The sequence below is a fragment of the Mugil cephalus genome, chromosome 17 (assembly GCF_022458985.1).
Source record: "Mugil cephalus isolate CIBA_MC_2020 chromosome 17, CIBA_Mcephalus_1.1, whole genome shotgun sequence".
Taxonomy (NCBI): Eukaryota; Metazoa; Chordata; class Actinopteri; order Mugiliformes; family Mugilidae; genus Mugil; species Mugil cephalus.
This window is the reverse complement of record NC_061786.1, coordinates 12,329,851-12,353,671: the sequence shown is the minus strand read 5'-3', so window position 1 is coordinate 12,353,671 and position 23,821 is coordinate 12,329,851.

Sequence of the window (23,821 nt, the reverse complement as noted above, 5' to 3'; positions counted from 1 at the left end):
CATGTCTAAGTAACATCCACACTAATGCCAGGTCCAAAAATGTCCCAGTGGAACACTGAATTGTCAGAAGATGGTTAATGTTACTGGTTAATGTTACTCTTACTTGTCCTGTCAATGGTTTTAATGTTGTGGCTGATCGGTGGATATAGTTATCTTGGCGGAACTCCAGAACTTTTGCTGTTATAGAGACCAACAAGCAGTAGAGACAGCCTCTAAAATAACATCCACTGAAACTGTGTCAGTGTCTGTGTGTGTGTGTGCGCTCTGCTCTCTTATGTATCTGTCTGTGTGCGATCATTGTAGTCATTACCTAGTTTCCATTCCTAGCCTCAAGCAAAATAAGAAATGGTAGTCTTTTATTCTGACAAGTTGTCATTCAGGTGGTTTTGTTTTTTTTTCCTCCTCCCAGTTCCCTTCAAAGTCGGTCCGACTTTGCTTTCATAATACCTCAGAGGTTTCTGTCGGGTCCGTGCCTGACAGCTGATACGTTAACAGGAAGTTCATTTGTTAATGAATAAACATCATGTGGCTCATAAGCGCTCTCAAAACAACAAGTGCATGTGCTCGATCTAAAAATAATTTTGATGATATTTTCCGTGTCCACACGCAAGACGAGGAAGTGATTTTAACTCAGGGCAATGTGTGACCTTAAACTGTGTTTGGAGAGATTTTTGACACCGTTCTCGGCAAACAAGTTTTGTCAGGCTTTCGAGCCTTCTTCTTTTTAACCTTTCATCATTTTAGCTTGCGCGTTTTATTCAACGTCTCATTCCATTATTCAATGTCTCATTCCGGAGCAGCCTCAAAAATTCAGCAGGTCTCCGCAGGCTTAATTTCCACTCCAATCCTATTTCACAGAGTGACTATGTTAAAAGCGAGTGCATTCGTTTTCTTTTTCTTTTTTTTTCCTTTTTACGAGTGCATTACAGTATCCCGAATGAGGAATGCGTTTTGTAATATTTACCTGCTGTTGCCTCAGCACTCTGAATTCATTATTGGTAAATTTGGGCGACAAATAAACTCACGGATCAGGGCTGATGGAAGACATCCATGGAGCCATAGGGCCAAACGGTAGAACCAGAGCAGGACGTTTAGTTGGATGCTGCAAGGGTTTGACCTCCAGTTTGGAAGGCCATGTCTAATATTTGCTTATGGAGATCATAACAGTATCAAATATGTACTTTATGTGCCCTTGGGCTGCTGAATTAATGGTTTAATTTTGTGACACATTCTCCTGTCTCTTACATGTAAAAGATTCACATATTTCTTTTCATTTTAATATAATTTTGGCACAGTTCGTCTCTTGGTCTTGAAATGCCGTCCTCTCTCGCTTAAGTGATTTTGCCTTGTCCATCATTTTGTATTTCAGTATGGACATCTAATTTTTTGGACTGAAAATTAATTTTGCCGACATCATTTTGTTTTAGTTTTTTTCTGAGCATTGTCTACCGTGGTATTAAAGCAATCGGGTGAAAACACATTGCCTGTGCCCCGGGCATTGCTGTACACTAGCCTCATCTCAAGTCAGAGATATGGCATAACACCTTTGGATCCATGAAAAAGCACCTTGCACTGAAGTGAGAAATTGGCTACGAGTCATTATGCACAAACACCTAATGCCGTGGCATTTTCTGTCCCTGCCAAACAATCATCTTCCTCTCCTCTGTCTATTTGCAATTAATGATTGAATTTCAGCCCCCCCAAAAATCCCATTTCTGCTTTGTGTATGTATCCCCAATACACACAGCTGCTACCAGTACACACGGCAGCATGCACAGCAAAGCTTATCTCCAGCCTTTAGATTGGGGCCTATGGAAACAGTCTTGATTATTTCCCTCCTTCTCCAAAGCACTGCTGTGTGCTTTGGGATTAGAGGCTTTCTGTGGCGGCTGCACATGCACACTGACTGGCTGCAGGCGGGAGAGAAAGAGAGAGAGAGAGAGAGAGAGTTCTCCTGCTCAACATACCCCCCCTCGACGTCCCCCTCTCTTCACTCAGTAGCCCACCCAACCCTCCTTCTCGTCCCTCCCTCCCTTCCCATGCCTGACACACTAGCCAGTCCTAGGAGTATTACATCACCCTGATGTAATGTCTAACCAATCACAACACGGCGGCGTTAAACCTTCCAGGATTATGGAAGTCGGTAGCTCAGACTGGGTAATGAGAGAGAGAGAGAGACAGAAAGGCACAGAGAGGGAGAGGGAGGAAGACTAGCAGAACTTATTTTCAAGAACAGCCTCTGGATCAATCTTGCCCCTCTTATTCCTGAAGAACGGAAATAAAAATACACACTGTCAAGGTGCCTTTTACTGTTCTGACTTTGGACGTGTAAAAACTCTCCAGTGTACTTTAAAATGATAATAAGTGAGGTGCAACACTTTGATTGTGCCCCTTAGGACCTCATCTCATCTCATCTTCTGCTACCGCTTATCCTCACTTGGATAGCGGGACTTGCTGGAGCCTATCCCAGCTCTCGCTGGGCGAAAGGCCAGCTACACCCTGGACGGGTCGCCAGACTATCACACTCGCACCTAGGGTCAATTTTTAGAAGCACCAATCAACCTAACGAGCAGGTCTTTGGAGGTGGGAAGAAACTGGAGTACCTGAAGAAAACCCATGCAGACACAGGGTGAACATGCAAACTCCACCCCCTCTTAGGACCTGTTGAAATCGTGTACATGTTGACTACGCTAGTGCTGGGGTGCTATTTTTGGCTCGCTAGCTACCTTTACAATGACAAAGTCAAAATGATTTACCTGCATAAATATATTTTATATACCTTGCATAACAGCTGTGGCACAACACAACTCTGTATAATTTATTATGGTCACTTAGGTTACTCTGATGACTCGCGCCGCATGGATACAGCCAAGGTTGTCCAGTCCAGCACTCCCCTTCACTTTTACACTCTTAACTCTCTCTTAACAAGCATTTGTAAAGTGTGTAGGGTTATTACCACACGTGCCAGCCCACAGGGGGAGGAGGTTGGGGTGGATGGATGTGTCAAAAAACACAACTTGTTTTAACTGTCCCAGTCATTTTGTGCTGAAACCAAATCGAAAATGGTACAAGAAAATAAGGACAATAGTGTTAAGGGAGGCACCAGTTTGATAGAACAGACAAATTAGTTTTCCCTGCAGATGGAGGCATCAAATCAGATCAACTTAAAATATATTGTTCTTGAGGGCATCGTATTTTGCAATTTAATTTGGTTGTCATGCATATAATTTTTTTTCAGATATGCATTCTTAAGTCTTTACATTTCTGCTTTTACTTTTTTATGTACTAATGTACATATAGATTTCTTATTGGAAAAAACTTGACTGATTAAAGTGTGACTGGGATTACTATCCTGCTTGAGTTTTAACATGAAAGGCCTGTCCAGTGGCAACTTATGTGACTAAAATGAACCAATTGTCCTGTCTTGTTAATGCGAATGTGTCTTCTTCTGGACGCGTCAGGATTTGAGAAGGCAGTCTTCAGTGTCCTCTGAGCCCTGTCTGCCTATTAACTCAGCTCTTTGCTCTCCTCGGTCTCGAAAGTAAGATGAAGAGTGCCTATCATGGTGACTGGCACTACATAGTACCTTTTCTTTTCTTTTTTTTTTTCTCAACACGTGCATGCTCTAGACACCTACATGCCCTTCCCCTCCAAACACCGCTTCCATTGCGCCACTCAGACACACATACATGCTGTTTCCTACATACACCCCGAAGGCACAGACAGCATCAGACAGTGTGGCAGGAACAGCATCAGCTTGCAGTGTGTAGTTTACCATTTGCTGTGGTGTGCATAGAGTATGACTACCACACCAGTACACTGAGTGTGCCACGCTGCTGCTCCGGGCGCCTGAGGGGGAAACTCACACGTCTGTGTGGCAAATGTATGTAGCTGCAGTAGAAGCACTACAGGGAAATTACTGCATTGTGTAGGACGGCATGGGAATGCTCAGTTCTGCCAGGAAAGTCTCGCTCTGGGAATGATGAAGCACTGATGGGATAGCAGAAGGCAGCATGCTGCAGAGAAATGCTCACTTCGAGAATCAATGTTCCATACCATCCATACTTATCTGCACTTAGGTTGTTTCACAGTGCAGTGGTAAAATTGCAGCCGTGTCAGTATTTCCACCTTTTCTCCTAGACTCTACATAAGTGGAGGGTTCATAGCGAAGTCGTCGAGGTAAAGCTGGTTTGATCGGTATCAAGGGGCCTTATACTGTATTTTCCAATTGCTAAACGCATTCCAAAGTCAGAAGCACACATATCAGTTCTGCGGGGGGATTGCGTCAGGTTTCATATTTAGCCTCGTGTGCCAGTTTGAGCTCAACTGATGTAATTCTAACACCCTCATACTTATAGCTCTGCGCTTGTGCGTTTGAACGAGAGGAGGAAGCATCTGCGGTGTCAGGTTTGCTTCGCTTCAGGTCTTGGCGGGGGTGGACATTGAGAAAATTGTGGCTGTTTTACCTGACACACTTCTAATTCCTCCCCGCCTCCTGGGAGCATCTACGCCCCAGCTTTTTTTTTGTGCTGCTCTCCCATTTGAAGCCCTGCCAAATGGGACGAGGCCAGAGGAAACCGCCACATACTCTGCCGGAGCGGCTGCTACCGCTACTGGAGCCGGAGTCAGTACCCTCTTGCTCCCGCGCTCACTCTCTTGTTCTGTCTCGCTTTCATTCTCATTCTGTCTCAGTCTTTTTTTCAGATCAAGCAATTCCCCCTCCCCGACCACCCCACTTCCACCTCCCATCCCCACCCCGTTGCCCCCCCTCTACGCCCCCCTCTCCCATTCGTAAGCACACAGCCATATTTGCTGTGCAATATATGCAACTTGGATTGCAAAACAGGTAGAAAAATGAGACATCCTGTAGCGGGGCTATCTCATTAGATATATATATTCAAGTCAGCTCGACCACATTTTACATACAGAGACGTGCAGGAGAGGGAGCGAGAGAGAGAGACAGAAGGAAAGAGAGAGGAAAGATTAATGTAAATCTCAAAATAAGGAAGGCATTAATATTTCATTACTGCCTCTTTTTCTCTCTGAGTGACAGAAGAGAGGAGATAGTGGCTGATTTAATGATTTTAGAGTCTCTTTCTTTCATTCTTTCTCACTCACCCTCCAGTGTCGCTGCCTCCCCTAGTTTCCCAGTCAGCAGATGGGCTTAGCCTCATTTTTTTTCTTCTTCTTCTTTTTTTTTTATGAATTCCTCACAGACCCAGCTGCACATAATTACAGTCAGTTCTTCCTTATCTCTCAAATTAAAAAGATTAGATTATTTGTGAAAGAAATGTATGCAGCTCCCCTCAGCTGATATTGGGCACAGGACTACACAGCTAGGTTATATGTATTACAGTCCACCACCACCTCCCCAAACCCCCACTCTGAAAAAAAAAAACAACAACCCCTTCACGCACACTTACAGACATGTGTGCAGATATGAAGTTCCTTCGTTTCAATACAGATACCACATCAATGTACAGTATTATCTTCAATAAACTCTGGGTTCTGAGAGAACACCATGCCCATGTTTCCACTTTCTCAGAAACCCACTGTGAATATGGATATGTACTGTCTGTTACAAAGAATATAGACTCAGCTATGAATCAGCAACCGGCTTTGAAGCTTTGTGGGACTGACTCCCTATCAGTATTGCAGATTCTCTCTTGCCTGGCTCAGATAAGACACAGCAAGGTGCTCTGATACACTATTCAGCACTGCTGTTGTGATTTTCCCCTGCATAGAGCGTAGTTTGCAGGTTTCAAGGATGTTAACATTTTTGTGCAACAGTAAGGAAAGCTCAAAAGGGGCAGTCATATGTTCATCCGGGTAAAGTCAGGCACGTACAATGTCATGTATCTGAACACTTTAAAAGGCTGAACAAGTCCAGGTATGAAGAAAAATGATTAATACCTCTGTAAGCTGATGAATGAGATTAAAAATAGCTAAGATCGCATATGGAACAATACATCAATTTGACTGCGTATTGATCTTCTACAGTAATGTTGTTTGATTAGTCTGCTCTGGCTTCTAGCAGAAACAGTCATTGCAGAGTGGGGATGCAATCTAATCCAGATTTCCCTCTGCACCCCAAGGGATTAGTTTACTCGCCATCACCCCAAGCATTACCAATTGATTGGCTCATTGAGAGCACATTCATTCCAGGTCATGTACTGTATTCAGCCCACAAGCAGTGGAAACATTTCTCAAATATGCATAGATTCAGCTGTTCTTGGTCACCCTGACATTACTTGCATTGATTCTATTTCTATGGACCATGTGTATTCATTGTTCCATATTCCTTTCTGTTATATCTTTTAATATATTTCAAAATACCAGCATCTAGGATTAAGTTGGACCCTTTATCATAATGCAAACTAATATATATGAATATATTTTCCTCTTTTGTGTATACTCGCCCAAAAAATGCTTCAAATGCTTCATGTTTTAACACAATGCTTGTACAGAAAGGAGAAATGCAATTTCCAACCTTGCCTCTAGATGGCACTATACCTTCCACAGTGGCCCTTTAAAGCTTTACTTTAAAGTGTTTTTTTTTTTGACAATAGATTGCATTTCTGGGTGTTGTACAGGGTTAAATGATGATAAACATCATGTTGAGATATCTCTTTTTTGTTATTTTTCACGCATATTGTAGCTTAATGGGAAAATGTAACTTAGTGAGACACTTACTGTGTTTGTTTGTCCTCCTCAGTAGTCTCAATATTTTGCTCAGCAATCAGGGTAATGATGTAGCTATTCCAAAAAACATTGGCGCGACAAGAACATTTAAGGCAAAAACAAGTGCTTACTTTGACTCTGCTCATCAGGCAACTAAATTTGCAACTGGACAGTAAATTGAAATAACCTGTGTGGTTTGTAACAAAGTCAGCAGTTTCCACTTACATTGCAATTACAAACATAAAGGACGAAAACGACTCTGCCATGCCAAAACCAACAAGTCAATTTTCACCACATTTCCATTAATGGCATTTGACACAGAGTCTTAGCCAACGGAAATTAACCCTGCTGCTCAGTAATCATGACTGAGACACCGCCATCAGATCAAGTGGAGAGAGGCACTTGGCCTCAATCTGATCTTCTCAGTGATTAGCTGACCATTAGTACGGGAGGTGCCAAACTGGGTAGACGAAAAAGTCTGAACTCATTTGCCAGCCTAAATTAAATCGTGCTTGAAGGGAGGTAATATTTTTCCTTTGATATTCTGTGACCAAAGTCTTGCTGACTGACAGAGCTTTTGATTCCAGTTGCTTCAGTCGCTACTTCTGTCACCCTCAATCACTAACTGTGGATGGACAAAGACAGTCATTTAGCTTGGCAGAGTGAAAACACATGTTTGTCCTTTACATACACATCCCGGATCGATCAGCATCATTACGCACCAATTTAATTGCCGTCTAAGTGCTCTTGGAGATGTTTGATTGAACATTTTGATGGTTGTGTTGGCGGAGTGTTGATTAAGGCAGCGTTACGCTTGATGTGTGTTACCTTTAAGATAATCTTTGCGCTCACCCCATTTTACCACAGTATTGTGCTATTCTGGAGACATTGTTTTGTTATTGATCACTAGTCGGTTTCACGGAGGAAAGCACCATCAGTAGAGGTGACTTTGGCTCTAAAACTGTCACTGGGGAAGTGTAATGAAATAAGCTTTTTACAGCGGAGACATCGCTGACGTCCTTTTGATCAGGCGAGTCAGTTGTGTATGCAGTTAGCTGAGTGGCATATTTCATAATCACACCTTTCATTTTGTTCTAAAAGCCATTAAGCAGTGACTTTAAAGTTGGATTTTCCCGCTGTGCATAATAATAATGATAATAATAATAATGATTATTGTGTAATTAAGAATCAGTTGCTGCAGCGTAGCTCATAAAACCTGAGCTTTCGTGAGTCATTCAGTGAGTTGAATTATTTCAGAAGGAACTATTTGATCAATCTGTGCAGGCTGGAAGTGGTACAGAGACAGATGGAAAACTGCATGCGTTTGTTTCTTACTGGGTGATGTCTGTGAAGACAGTCACGCTGTGCTGTGTTTAGTCTAAGTAGAAATTCATGTGGCGTTGTGGAGGATTTCCCTATTCAGGCAGGGAGCAATGAGTGCTGCCTACATAACCATGTGTCTTTAGGAGTGCGTGTATGTGTGCGAGCAAGTTTCAACTGAAAAGACCATTCTTTCTTCCTGAGTAAATTGGAGTCCTGAACTTTACATTAGGCCAATTTGCTTTACTGGGCTCCCCCCATTCCTTCCTTCAGTATGAGTCAAATAAACCAGTGAAATGGAAGTACTTTGTCCTCGATTTGGGAAGTTAGAGATCTGCTGTCATCAGTAAAATAAATGAGCATGGTCGCAATATTTCACAGTTCCTTAAAAGGCAAATATATAGGTAATAAAATAATCAAACAAATAAACACCTCTCAGTAGAGAGGAAGCAGGCCAACTAGAGCATTCATGAGAACCAGTGTCCAGCAGTTTTCTTTGAGTCAGTAGGTTGTTGCAACCATGAGGGTGTTGTTTAAAAGATGCAAGATCATAAGAAAAAACTGCTTCTCGTTTGTATGTGACCTGCATTGAATGCTTTACTTATCTAAAATAGAAGGAGAGCAGAAACGCGGTGGTATAGGCACTCCAAATTTTCAACTTAATCAATGGAAGCTTGTGTGGTTGGTTGAGGTTGGCCCATCCACTAACATGGAGGAGGTGGAGCTTATGACCTATACAGCAGCCAGTCACCAGGTGGAGCTCTACTTTCTTTTGTCTTCACTTTTGATGACTTGTAACCAATGTGAGGGGCGGGGCTTAGCTGGATGCCAAATATTTCAAACACTACACCTTGTAAATGGCGGTTAGCATATTTCAGTGGACTGTTTTGCCACGAATGGACGGGGAAAACGCATATTAGAGAATATACTAATGCAGTCACTCTTTGAGACCATGAGTGTCATTTTAAAAAAGTTGACTCTGACTGATGGGACTACATTCACGGAGGACACAGAGGGGGCGAAGTCTGGTCTGTCTTTATCAAGTAAAGCCTCTCCAACAAAGATATTACAAGAAGTAAGTGGAACCACTGTGGAGGGTAACATAGTAAATGCAACTTCAGCTTGGACACCCCTGAAACACACAACTAACTTTGCGTTAGCTCACGGTTAGCATTAGCATTAACGTGTAATGATTTATTCTAACCCACAACGTTATCCAGACTGAAACTGATGATGCATTACATGTTAATTTGACCTGATATGAAGTGTTGAAGCATGTTTTTGATTGATTCAGTTTTGACACCAAAAAATAAATTTTCATGGTTGAAAGTGACAGTGTTAGCCTCAAGCTAACACTGTTACTTGTTTGTTTTGCCTCCAGTTAACATCATGATGTCACAGTGACGTAGGCCATTAAGGAGTCTATTTATACAGTCTATGTTTCATCATCGTGTCACCTACTGTAGCAGAAACCAGTGCAAAGTATTCATTCCATTATTTGGTCTGAGGACAGTCACAGCTGTGCAAGATGCCGTAGCAAAGCTTTACTGATGTGCATCTAAGATCAAACTCATTGAAGAAGAGTGTGATCTGAATATGCACAAAGTCGGAGGGGTTGGAAAGTAAACATGTTGACGCGTCGTGGCGGGTGTTTTTCGTATTTCATTATGTTTAAGCACCATTCAGCACCATTAAATAAGCATTACTCCATTCAGCTTTATCACAAGGTTACAACACGACCTTCCGTTGATGCCTACATGAAATTCCAAACAGTCTTTGCATTGTATTTTTCTGAATGTGGGAACCGGTCCTTTCAACACAACATGTCACATTGGCTCCTTCTACAAAGCCCTGCTCTAGTGTTTGGGCAGGGGCGCTCATCTCTTAACTGTGAATTATGTGAAGTGATGTAAATAGAAAAGTCTTTTAATCAAATGTTTTTTTCCCCCTCTCCGTTAATGAAATGTCTCCCCTCTTATCTGTCTCCCCTATGATCCATATGTTAATGTCTAATACAGAAGTATTTATCTGTTCAATATGCCCCCTCTCTCTCTCTTTTTCACCCCATCTCTCTTATCTAAAATTGTGCCGCAAATTTGGCACCGTGAGTGATTATGCTTATCGACCTGCCCATAGACCTCATATTAAAATTTTGTGGCATGATTAGCCTATTTATCTATATAATTGGATTGGAGTTTGTGTCTAAGTGTGCATGTGTGAAAGCCGCTGATGTAAAAGGACAAGAGAAATAAATATCAAGCGAGATGGCCGGCACAGTTGTGTTTCAGATTAATTCCATTTGCATGCAATCAATAGTTTCACCCTTGAATTTCTGCTGTTGTTACACTGGCCTCTGAGATTATTGAAAAGAAAACAACCTCGGGCATGGTGTAAAATGAGACAACATAGAATTTACTATGCTAGGGATTAGTGTCATGAGACCTGGGAGATTTGCAGAGGCAAAAATGTGAACACTGCAACATAATGCATTACAATAGTTTCCGGCGTGGTGTAATTCATGCAAACATCCCTAGGCTATTTATACCACTCCTCTAGAATCTAATTGTGTCCAATATATAATCCAACTAAGAGTTACGGTGGCAGGGGTTCAAGTCCTGTTTAACATGAATACTGAAGAGGTGTGGTGTTTAGGACAAGTGTGACAATTTGTGCGCGCCACAGGACGCAAATGCTTGAGTGGGAACAATAGAACAACAAGGAATGAGTTGACTTTATTTGCGATCGGCAACCGAGAGCAAATAAGGCTGTTCGGAAATACTGCGTTAATTAAAACAAAAGTAATGACATCATTGGCTTTGTGCGGATGTGTGTACGTGCATTTGTTTGTGTGATGAGAGACCTCTGCGCCCCATTAGGGTGTGGTCTAAGAGACGGGCCGAACATGAAATTACGCTTTAAGCTTTTGAGTAGCGCACACAGACACACACACACACACACACACACACACACACACACACACACACTCACGCTCTCCTGTTGTATTTTGGAATACAAAGTAAAGGAATTTCATTACTCTTCTAAAATTGATTGGGTAATGTTTTTCTGAAATCAATAGAGGCTCACTCAGTTTACTAATTGGATTACTTGTTTTTTCCTCGCGGATGTCCAAATACCAAGGTAATGTGACTTGTTTATGAAATTATTACCTTGAAAGTGGAATCTAATGCCAGTGACTAATAATGCACCTACATTTATTCGTGTCCCACAAAGATGCTTTCATGAAGCACTCAACAACAATAACACAGGTCGAGCTGCTGCTGGCTGTGAATGCCAGTAACTGGGATATTAATAGCCTTAAAACTAATCATTAATGAAGCCGTCCTTATTGAGGCTGCTATGAGGACACGCTCGCAGAGTGTTTATTAATCAGGGAATAATAAGTAATCCGTGAACATTAATGGAAATGGATGAGACTAATGGATGACGCCTGCTCTCTCCCACACTTAAGCCTCAGACTTCATTACTGACAGGCAGATTAGTGCAAAAGGAGAAAGAGCATAACAGACTCCACCTGCGAGCGCGTGTGCCCACGCAAACACACACACTCGTGCTCTCTCCCTCCTGTGACAACATGATGGAACACTGTCAAGCTCATTTGCTCTTCAATAGACTATATGTAATTAACAGTATCCTCTCTGTGAAGCTGCTGAGAATAAAATGAATAGACATCAAATAAATCATCTGGCAAGGTTGACTTCTTCAGTGCTTCCAATCTTATTATGACATTTTTCACCAGTGCCGTCACTGCCTCAGAATCTATTCTGGATGGATATGGGGGTTTTTTTGTGTCCGCTGTGTGGCTGGCGGATGGATTTTCTCCTCACTTTCTTTCACCAGCCGTGACGGCTGTAGTCACTCACTTCACACTTGTGTTGCAGCGCAAAGTTAATTTCGGCCCGGCTCCGAAATGTCCTTTACTTCACGAGCACAGACCAAAGCCTCATCATACATCATCTGGATCTAATGTAGATGGGGGAATTCAGTAATATGTTCAGAACTGTTCAGATTGCGTATCGTTATCGCATCAACCGAAGGGTTAAGCACTTAGGAGAGACATGACAATACAAAGTTCTCCCCGCTGCACCATAACGCGCTCTGTGAAAGTGATAAGAGTGTCTGATCATGCATCCCAGCGTTCTATATCAGTCCCTCTATAATGGATCCCCCCAATGACTCTTTGGGCTGCATTATTTAGATGGAATAAAACGCCGGAAGGAAGTGAGGAAGGAAGCCAGGATTTGGTTTTTCATAAAGTAGGGAGTGTAACCGTCTAAATGTTGACTGGAGCCCCGTAACAATGAATGCTGTATTTCTGTACTACTTAGGAGGCTTTTAAGGTGAACGTAGACGTTTTTCCTCATTTTTGTGTCCGTTAAAGTCGTTTCCGTGTCTGTTATCGGAGGTCAGTGGTCCGGGTTAATTCTATTCATCTCGACCAAAAGTAGGGTTATCAGAAGTCATTTTGGATGATGTTTGCATGTATGGCAGCTAAGATTTAGGGTTCCAGCAGAATGCATTTGTTTTCACTAGAGTCCTGAGTGTAGATATACTGCATATAACCAAATACCTGATGATTTGTTGTCTTTGTGGTTCTGTAATTTAAAGCCATTTGTCTTGGCCAGAACATTTTGACAAGATTTTCTTTTTATTAAAACCCTGTTTCCCTTATTTGGGCATCCATGCCCTAAAGAAACTGCAACTAGAAACATTATTTGTTCGTGTTCATTAGTTTTGTAAGTTAAAAATAGAATTTACCACAGAAAATGAAATGAGAGAAGAAAAATCTAATATTTTAAAAGGTAAAACCAGACAACATTGGTCATTTTTGCGTAACTCAGCAAAAGACAGTCTAATCGGTTAATGAACTGACCACAGGCACACATCCTTGACTGTGCACGTGAACCTCAGAATGAAGCGTTTTGTGTTTTGAACACTCAGACATGCAGGCGTGACATGAGCGGTTAGTTTTGTTTTTGCCCATAACCTGCAGAGACAGCGGAGGCCTGTACAGCCTGCAGATATGACACACCAGCACTTCACCTGATGTGACACACTTACAGTAGAAGCGATGTCCTGCATATCCCCGTCATTCAGCCGGAGTGAAATCGTGACAATACACTGTAAAACAAACCAAATAGCAGTGAATGCCGCGCGGTGTTTGTTTTGTGTTTAAAAATGTAGATGCTGAAATCACTTGACAGTGTGTCAGGGGGCTGACGTGATTGGGCCCAAACCGAGGCAAACCCAGACCCAGGAAATTTTCAGACTGAACACGGGGACCTAATTTCTCTGTCAGTGAAGCATGGGCACCGGGGCACAGACTGAGGGATCTCCAAGCCGTGTGAAAAATGCCACTGATCATCACGCTCAAGCATTTTTTTCTTCTCTTTTTTTCCCTGTGTGTCATGGCTGTCGCCGGCGAGCAAAAGCAGAGCCCAGAAGTCTCCATCATCAGCCTCAGACCCCGGGGACAGGAGAAATCACATTATATCTGCTGTCACACAAAGTCACTGTCAAGGTGTGGCGGAGAGAGGGAGAGAGCGCGCACGGCAGCTCTGGTGTGATGCTGGAGACCCAGAATACCTCAGACGCTTCATCTCAGCCCCCGGCTAGAACCAAGCTGCAATTCTAGCAAGTGAGACACATTTCACAGTGATTTAAAGTAGAGAAACACCTCTCTCATCTCGTTTGTACTTACAAAACCCCTGTGTCTTAAAATTCCGTGCTCTGAGGTGCTGGTGAGTGTAGTGAGTTCAGCGGAAGGGATATGCAATTTAGTTAACCTTGTGTTCACTTCAGGCACTTCATCACGATTTGATAAAGAGGGTTTCATTCCTACACCGGCTTGCCCCCTCTCCAGGTTTTCTAATAAGAGGAACTGCCTATCAAACCTGCGCCGTGGATGATGAAACTGCAGTGCAATAGTGAACGGAGAGCAGAGCAGTGCGCATCACTGTGCTTGTTCAGCACACGCGAGCGCGCGCTCTCTCTCGTTCAGACACACATATTCTGCTCTGCTGACCATGTTGTGTTGATGGACTTCCAGAGGGACGGTGTCTCGGGAGGTACGGCTGCTGCCCGATGTGAGACCAAGAAGAGGAAGAACTGGGGGGGTGGCAGAAAAAAAAAATCAGTGGGACTGTCTTGCCACGCTGGAGATGGAATTACACACACAGACTAAAACACAAATCTCTGGAGGGATGTGGTGTCACTTCACTCATTCAGCCATGTCTGTGAATCAATTTATCACGTTTTTTTTTTTTTTTTATCAGTCACTTGGCGCTGCAGTGTGTGTAATCTTCAGCCGGGCTGGGTTCAAGCAGTTCTCCGCTTTTCTGTCTCTGTGGCGGGTGCAGCCGGAGAGCAAAACAAGAGGGGGAAAAAGAGCAGCGCTGCTGGTCGACTGCGATGCAAACTTTCCCGTCCAGCCGCAAACGGAAGAATATCTTGTACTTTGGATGAGTTTGTCATTGTTTAGGGCCCTTTAGGGATTGTAGCTCATAAACCTTTCATAGAGTTTCCAGCAAATGTGAGGCATTTTTTTGTATTTTTTTTTATTATTATTATTTTTTATAACTCCACAGCCTAAGACGCTGGAACTTGCCACGGCGCGCTTGTGCCGTATCTGCGCTCTCCATCTGAATTCCCAGGGATTCATAAAAGCACACGTTTCCACGGCTTGTTTGCCTTTCTCGTCTAATTTATGTGTTCAAGTCATCGGTCATTCAGCGTGCCATGCGAGCTACAGCTGTTAATGACGGATCGGTGTAGATTGTTATTCATAACATCCAACAGTGACTGGCGGCTCTACGTGACCCGGACCTCTGGCTCGCTCGGGCTTCTCGTGGCAGCGCCGGCCCACCTTGCGCTCCCGCACCGCTAGAGTGGAATCAGCAAAAACAGACCCCCCTATCCCTCAGAGAGGCCAACTCTGTTTCATGTCAAGAATAGTAAATGGGCTGTGTATGGTTACAAAAAAAAAAAAAGAAAGAAAGAAAAGAAGTTCGGTGTGCACTCTCTTTTCAAGAACTAGCGTAGCGCTCGCAACAGCTGTTGACGAACGCAGCTAGCACATCTGAGGTGGCTGTTGTTCCGCACATAATAAAGCACGCGGGCTTATTCCTACGTCTGATAGGAAATATGCACCCATTAACAAGGAGAAAAACATTTTTTTGCGTTTGTGCATTTGTTCTGCTTCAGTTCCTGGAAATGCATTTACATGCTGAAATATTATTAGAGCAGGACATGCATACAGTAATTGTGAGGTGATAGATTATCACCCGGGATAAAGAAGACGTAGCGTACTCCGTGTGTTAAAATGAGGTTGCGTTGCATTATCCATCTAAGTTAAGTCAATTTCATCGGAGGGCACCGTATTTTAATACACTCTTTAGTCACACATGTACACATGAACGTGGCAGGCACTTACATATCGACTGTAGGATGCGATCTGTAAAAGCGAACAGTGAATACTGTTCCGGGCACGTAATGAGTGGATGTGAGATGCTTTTCTCATCTTTGAGAAATGGACGAAGTTGATTAGCTGCAGCTCATTATGACCTGGATGGGTCCAGTGAGTTGAGCCCAGCGATTCTGGCCTCATTTTCTTTCATGCTGCCGCAAATTAAAAGGATCCCATGTAGCACTGGAAGCTCAAAGCCTGGCCTTGGTCTTCATCTGATGAAATGGTACATCTGTTATGGGAAATCGGACGTGTGTGTGTGTGAGAGAGAGAGCGAGGGAGAGAAAGGAGAGCGAGGGGATGCCACGGACCGAGAGGAAGATGGAAAGAAAGAGAGGAAAAGGGAGCGGGTAGGTAAATAGATCAATACACCCCACTTTGCCATGGGCCTACTGACAGAGTGAGAAAGTGAGAAATGATAAGATCATAGCTGTGTAAATTCTTTCTGCTCCGTGCACCACATTTCTCCGCGCGCCGAGGAGACCCAGAAAGGCTGCAGACCGTAGGATCGGTTCCAAAGACGGGACTTTGATATAATGATCCATTTCTGCACATTCAAGAGTAAGCTGGATCTCTTAGATCTAACGTGAGCAGCTGAGCACCTCTGGGTTCCGCGGAGGCAGATGATGTATGAAGTGGCTGCTCAGGAGGGGAGGAACAAAGACAGAAGTGGAAAGGACAGTGAGAGCAAAGGAGGAATGGAGCGAGTGTCCCCGCAGTATGGCGCTGTATAAACAAAGAGAGGTTTTCAGCAGTCACCCAGTGTATTTTTTTATTTTTTTTTTTCACACTACGTGTACAGCACTGAACTCCACCCACGTGGAGTCCAACACATGGCATGGCACCAGTATCTATTTTGAACAGCCAGTTTGGTGACAAGGTTCTTCCGTCCCAACCCCTGTTTGTGCTGAACAGGCTTTTCCGACAAGCCGATGCTTAATCTCGCACGATGCGAAGAGAAACAGCCAGTGTCGGCAGAGGTGAACTTATGTACCGCACTTACATGAAAAGACAATGACAGACATTTATCAAGTGGAGGATTGAGTGTCACGCGGGAAGTGCTGATGTGGGATCACTGACGAGGCCCTTTTTTACATCCTCATTCATAATAAAAGAAGGCGAAGGAATTTCTACATCAGCACTCCCGCCTTTTGGAAGCGCCGATGGCCGCCGCAGTTTTTACAACCTATAAAATTGTCCCATTTTTCCATTTTAGCCTTTTATGTATGTTGCTTGTTGACAGTCAGTTATAGTAACAGTCAATTACAGTATAGAAGAATATGTATTCTCTGTGCATTTTCCAACCACAGGTCTTGATTTACTGACCCGGCAAAAGCGCATCGCAGAAAAATACCTGCATGTTTAGGACGTATACACAGCCTCATCTCTTCACCCCACACGCAAACACAGAGCGGAGCCAAAATTAGCACATCCATAATGATTGTGAGTGAGAGCTACGGGGGTGAGGAGAGATCCAGATTGAACTCCATTAGCACTGAACTGAGAGAACACCCAGCGTGACTCTCACCTGCTCGCTTTGAGAGCCCGTCCCACCCCCTCCCCCTCAAACAGGTTCTCCATTTCCCCCCGATAAACATGCACACGCAGTAACCCTCAACTCCGACCCGGCTAAGCCAACGGGATGTGTCGCGCATCTGTAAAAATTAATTCCAGCCACCGACACGCCTGGATATGCGAGCACCAACGCACGGGGTGCGGATTTGCATGCTGCGTTCAAACGCTTTGCAGCCTCAATCATGGTAAACATGCCAGAAATGCTTATGGCTTTGGTAAAATGCAATGTATTTATGAAAAAAAAGAATGAAAAAACTGCCACTGCCACCGTTTGTGTGAGGGAGAAGGGGAAAGAGACGGAGTGGAGACGTGACAGTGATGTCTGTTATGTTATGCACAACTGAAAGAACCAAATCAAGCAGCAAACCAAATGAGTGGTGGTGGTCTTCTGGGAGAGCCAGTCATTTGCATGGCATTTAGTGGAGAGGCAACATGACAGCTAGCGGCTCCAAAACATTCTGCCAGACTACTGAACCTGCATAAAACCTCCCTATTAACAGCATTCAAACTTGTTTTGGAATACATAATACTGTTGCAGCGTTGCTGTGCTCTCATCGCACTCCTAAACAAATTGCAAAGCCTGCTACTGAATGATGCATTTATATAAAACGGCATTGTATCGTATGATCCTATATATTTGAATGTGATATGGCAGGCGCCTGTTTAAACATCCAGCACACGTAGCGTTTGCACTAGCATTTGTTTTGAGCCCTGTTTAACTCCATCCAATATTCTCTTTCCTTTTAATTAATCTGGCTCTGTTTTGGTCTGTGTCCACCCGCTCAGCCGTGGGTTTGTTTGTGGTTCGATGCGGCTCGGGCAGCCGCCTGCTACCGCTGGAAACGATCCTGCATGAGACCAGCAGAGACGGAGTCCATCCACAATAAACTTGTTACGTTTGTGAAATACGTCTTTTTCTCTCTGTTACAGTCATCCATCTCGACTGAAATGTGTTTTTTTTCCTTCTCCCGACAAAACAGAGCTTTTGTAAATCTGAAAACGGCAGTTTGTTTTTAGTTTTTTTTCCCCAGTGTGGCCGTTGTAAACAGGGCTTGTGCAAAATGCTGAGCTGCAGTAATCGAGCCCAGTGAGGGCTGGAAACTCCAGACAACCTTTAGTCCCCTTGGACCTTTACTGTTATTGTTCGTTTTAAATGTCACTTGTGGCTAAAAGCAGTTCCTCGGAGACAAAGCGGTGTCATTTGGTTAATTCTGAGTTAATACATAAATGATATATTAATGATTATATTCTGAAAAGCTGTATTCAACCTGTTGCAATGAAGAACTGTATAGGTCGAGTTGTGGTGGTCATTACTGTTTATGTCATTACAATGTAGAATGCACCGATCAGTCCATAACATTATGACCACCTTCCTAGTATCGTGTAGTTCTCCTTTGTGCCTCCAAAGCAGTTGTGACTCATCAGAGAATGGACATGGACCTTCTGTGGGGTGGGGTCTGGCAGCAGAATGTTAGTTAGTGGGGGCCTTTGGTTCCTATGGGTGGAAGGGAGGAGCCTCTGTGGATCAGGCTTGTTCCAGTGCGTCCCACAGATACTTGATCAGTATGAGAGGCCAGGTCAAGGCCTCGTGCTGTTTTTGATGTTTTTTGTGTTGTCCCTTAACCATTTTTGTGTGTGCATGGGGCTATGACGAGTGGGTGCCTAGGTGTCTAGGTGGGTGGTAAGTAACATGAATGCCAGCATTGTCAGAAGATGATCAGTGTTGTGTACTTCTCTTGTCAGTGGTCATAATGTTATGTCCGATCGTTGTGTATATTATATTATCTACATTCTGATATAAACTTTGTGCAGCTACAAAAATGACACATCGTGATGCTGTTGCATTAAATGTATAATCCCAAGCTTAGCGCTGTGACACCTATTAGGCTGCAGCACTATTTAACAATAATTAATTCAACATACAGTACAGGTGTTAACAAATGATCCCGCGTTAGGAATGCCACTGTCACTCCAGGAGCCTCCCAGTCCAATTACCATCGCTGCCTATGTCTTTCATCAGGCTGTTAGCGGTGATAAAGACACAGTATCGCGCAGCCCTCTCATCTTGAGTTCATCATCTTCTAATGCTTTGAATAAATCCAAAGTCATGAGAAACGCGGGACTCCATTTTGCAAGTTATTCAATTAACTAATGAGAAGCGTTGTCTCGTTAATAACTGATCGAGGATCATCATTAAAGCAGAATTTAGCGGTTAAACTGCTCCCTCTCCACCCGCTTCCCTCAAACACTGATCATTATACACCAAGTCGCACAGGCATTGTGGTGCAGCGGCTTCCAAAGTGTTTCATGACAAATTTTCGCTTGAAGCCAGATCAAATCAGAGGAATGTGATTGATGTCATGTGCAAAGAGCAATCAAGGACCCCTGATTTGTAGCAAACCTCGGTAAAGCAGTTTTAAAGTGTGCTTAATGATGTATACCCCTTTTGTTTTGCATATTTATTTGATATTCATGAAGTGTCCAAGCACACTGACTTGACATGCGTCTCCATGGTGATAAATTATTGAGCACTCTTTTCAGTGAGGCAGTTGAAAAGCAGCTCCATTAATAATGAACAAGTCTGTGTACTCTTATAATTGTTATTTTCCCTGGAAAGTTGTGTGCACTGGCTTTTCAGTCTGGCCTTTGTTGGGTGGCTTTGATACGTGGACGCCGGCCAGCACTTAGGAGCACATCCTTTAAACGAGGCCACTCGGTGTAACTTTCAGACGCGACGGGGATTTATCAAGTTGCTCTTGTTGTTGTGATTGTACAAACCAACACACATTGCTCGAACAGATTTGATTTTGTTTGTCAGTGGCGCGTTGGCCCCATCTACTCATCGTTTTGGATGTGCTTACATTCCAGACAAAAGGGTGGAATATTCTTTCTTGTTTCTGGTCTGAAATTCTGATCTTTTCTTCCCAAATGAGATTACCCGCTTGGATCATATGCCAACCCTTGCCCTATTGTGAGGGTAAGCCCTGATGTTAAACCCTCGGAATAAGTCGGTCGCTGAGACTTTGGATCACAAAGCACCACACAGCCATGAAATACCGGTAGTTTCATCAGTTAGAAGTGTATGGGCCTGTTTTCAGCAGAGCAGCTCCAGTGCCGGGTCTGTGAGAGGATTGGAGAGGACATGTGTAATATGTGTGAAAGGATGTCCTGTTGAGTGAGAGCCAGCCTCATCTGTGCCAGCTCCCTACCTCTCCGCCTACCCTGCCACCCCTCCCATCTCCCTCACTTTCTGCCACTCTGTTCCTCTTTCTCTCATGTTCCCTCTCCCGTGTGTTTTTGTCTCTGTAATATCTTCCATTTCGTTTTTACACGCAGAAGGAGCAGCTAAAACACACACTCTACACCCAGTGTCTCATGTCATGCGTAAACGCACCCACACAATCTGGATCCCTCTTTCTCTCTTTTCCACCTTTTCCTCTCTCCCGTCCTCGCTCAATTATATAGATGTCGAATGTTTTCTCCGTGCTGTAGTGAGTGGACAGAGCATCTATCATCCTCGGAGGGATGGCGGTGACGGTGGGGGGGCGTGCGCCCCATGCTCTGCTCTGCAGAAGAACACTCATTCCTCTGGGCTGGAAAGACGCCAGTCGACTGGGGATCAAACCTTGGCCCTCGGCCCGGCAGCAGGCTTCTACAGCTCCCTCTCTTCACCACCAGATCTGGGCCACTTCCATGTGGGCCAGCAGCAGGCAGCTTTTTTTTTTTTTTTTTTTTTTTTTGCTGGTATCTAATCTGTTGTTTGTTCTTGCGAGCGTGCTGTAGATGTGCAGAGGAGGATGTTGGGGAGGAAATAGAGGGGAGAAACATGCCGGTGTCGGAGATACCAGCAGAGGCCCAAAGGTGAAGTTTGCTAATCAGATTTCAGAGGATTGAATCAGTAGGATAAGACATAGCGGCTACTAAGCACTACAGGGATATGCACCCTGCAGCTCCGTCAGGCCGTGACACTAAAACATTTTAGCATAGTTCTTTTAGCAAGTCAATGTTTTCTCAACATTATACCAACCGAACAAGCCGGAGAGGTACAGTAACCATTCCTGCCTCCCAACTGCAAACATGCTGAGACAGAGACATTCGTGGGGGTGACTTTAGGCCAGCTAACAAGAGACTAGAAAGCTTTTTTTTTTTTTTTTAAACCAAGGTCCAATTTCTTTGCAGAAAACTAGAAATACAGCAGGCAGTATAGTGTGAATAAAAAGAATCTCACCTCATCAATATCTCAGCCAAGTCACAGGAGGTAAGAGAGGTAAGGGTGAGTTCATAATCAAAACAGGCTCAATATTTCATCACTTTGCAGATGCAGTCCTGCCCGGCCAATTTTGCTGACTGGAAACACTGAGAAGCAGGATCATTTCAGTCAAAACACTGGTGGCCTCTTGGGGGCTTGCGATGCTTTAAGGGGATGTTTTTTATATTATACATCGTGCCTGAATTCCAATACATAGACGAAAAGGCAATGACTAATAAATAATATATGGTTAAAACTTCCTGGGATGCATTAACTGTCAAAACAAATTATGTTCACATCCACCAGCAAAACTGCTAAATAGTGTACATCATGTAAAACATCCGTAAAGCAAATTCATCTTTCTACTTAGTATGAAAACTACATGAGAGCCTGCAATATAGCGCATGCTAGCTCAGGGCATGTACAACTCTGATACAGTGAGTAGTCTGCATCCAAAGGGGTCATGGGTTAACAAGTGAAACTGGATGCTGCGCCGGTGTCTGTGTGGGTGAACGTAGAGAGTGTGTAATCAATACACAGAGACAGTTACCATGGCCGGTTGGAAAGATTCCTGCCTTGGGGTGAGTAAGAAAGCAAAACTACAGAGTGTAAAGGTGGGAAGGGGTTGTATGGTTGATAGTGATATGTGATAGCGCTGGTGGTGTCGAGAAAGAGGGGGCTGGAGGTTTACACAACCCTGAAATGAGAGTGAAATAATGATCCTGGCATCCCTGCAGTTCAGGTACACCATAACCTCTGCCTACATGTTCTCAGCCTGTGTTTGTGTGCTCACGGGTGCTGCTGCAGCGCTGAAAGTGCAGGGGAGGGGGGGAAATGGCAATTCCCAGCTGTCAGCCTGACCCACAGGTTAGCCGGTGTACTTCTGCCTGACCGGCTGTAAAATTAGGAGCAAACAAGGTGCTTTTTAAAAACAAGGGCTAGCATCCAAAGCCGTGTCTCTCTGGGGTGAATAATTCATATTAAAAACATCACTCACAAAAGCACTAAAAATATGCCCAGGGCTCTGAAGACCCAATGATGTGCCAAGCTGAGGAAGGCTTGTATAAAATGCACACGTTGTGATGCAGGAACACCGAATCCCCTCACTTGGATGTGTGTTGCTATAAGTAGCTCATGAATAAAAAAAAGAAAGAAAGAAAGAAAGATCTTCCCGCAGCTAAAACCAATCCTCTTGTTCTAGAAATAAGTGCACATAGTAATGACGGTAAATTTCCCCCATGTTGTATTCTATTTATAATCATTTGACATGGTATATACTCTCGATATACACCTAACTAAAGCGGGTCACTGAGCTTGGAGTGACTCTATTACTCAATGAGTCACACTAAAATTTCCAGCAGCGCGCCTTTTCAATCTCATTTTAAACAGACGCCACGGGCTTTGCGCTGCACCCAAGAAAATAAAGCAGCTCTTATTTTCCCTCTGAAGAATATACTCGGAGTAATAGTAAACAGAGGGAAAATGTTGATCTCACAACAATCCCTCTTTGTGTGTAATACAGCTTTACTACTTGCAAATGGATGAGGCCTGAATCAGCAAAATGTTCGTAAAACAATTGAAGTAAGATAAAGGAGCTTTGCTAAGTCCAAATATGAATCGTGCAGAAAATAAGGGAGGGAACATACTTCAGGCTTTCGCTGTGGTTAGAGGCCATGAGTTAGTATTATACTTTACGAATGCTGTGCCCCAGTAAAATAGGTCAATAGATTGTGTGTGCATCTAATCTCTGATCAGATGGTGTTCTCATCCAGGGCTATTAATGTGCTGATCCACTAATTGGGAGAGCTTGCTCTCTTAATGCAATGGCCTTCTAAATGTGTCCGTCCCAGTAATTTAATAATGGCCATTTCATGCTACTCTGACTTTTCAAACAGCTTGCTCGGGGCAGCTACAGGGACTGGTTATTGATTGAAACTCTGAGGCTGCCCGGGCTAGGATGTGGGTGAGAGAGACTGATCAGCCTGCTTCCCAGAGTCCAGATGCAACCACAGCCCCCCCGCTCCCCTCCCACATCTCCACCACCACCACCACCACCACCACCACCCCTCCCACATCTCCACATGCTACTCATAAACACACAAACAGGAAACATGGACTCACAAAAGCGCGAGTGCACACTCGCACGTAAATTTGCAGATGCCGCCGAGATCCTCTCCTCCGGGCTTGATCGGTGGAGCACGGATGAGGGATTTAAATGGGGAAAGGAAAAAAAAAAAAAAAGGTAGTAGCAGGGAAAATGTCACAGGGCTCTGAAATAAAGACATGGGACCTCTTCAACAGCTCTCTCATTCTCCTACCTACATGTGCAGCTCTGCGGATAGTCACTAGGGCCTGGTGCCTGTGTCTGAGGAGTAATGAGGAGGGGGCCGCGGAGGAGAGATAAGAGGAAGAGTGATGGGGGTCAGGCTGCAGCATCGCTGGCAGCCCTCGCGGACCTCACACACCACCCCAGCCGCCCCCCCGCCCCCTCCGACAGGCTGTCCAGGACACCG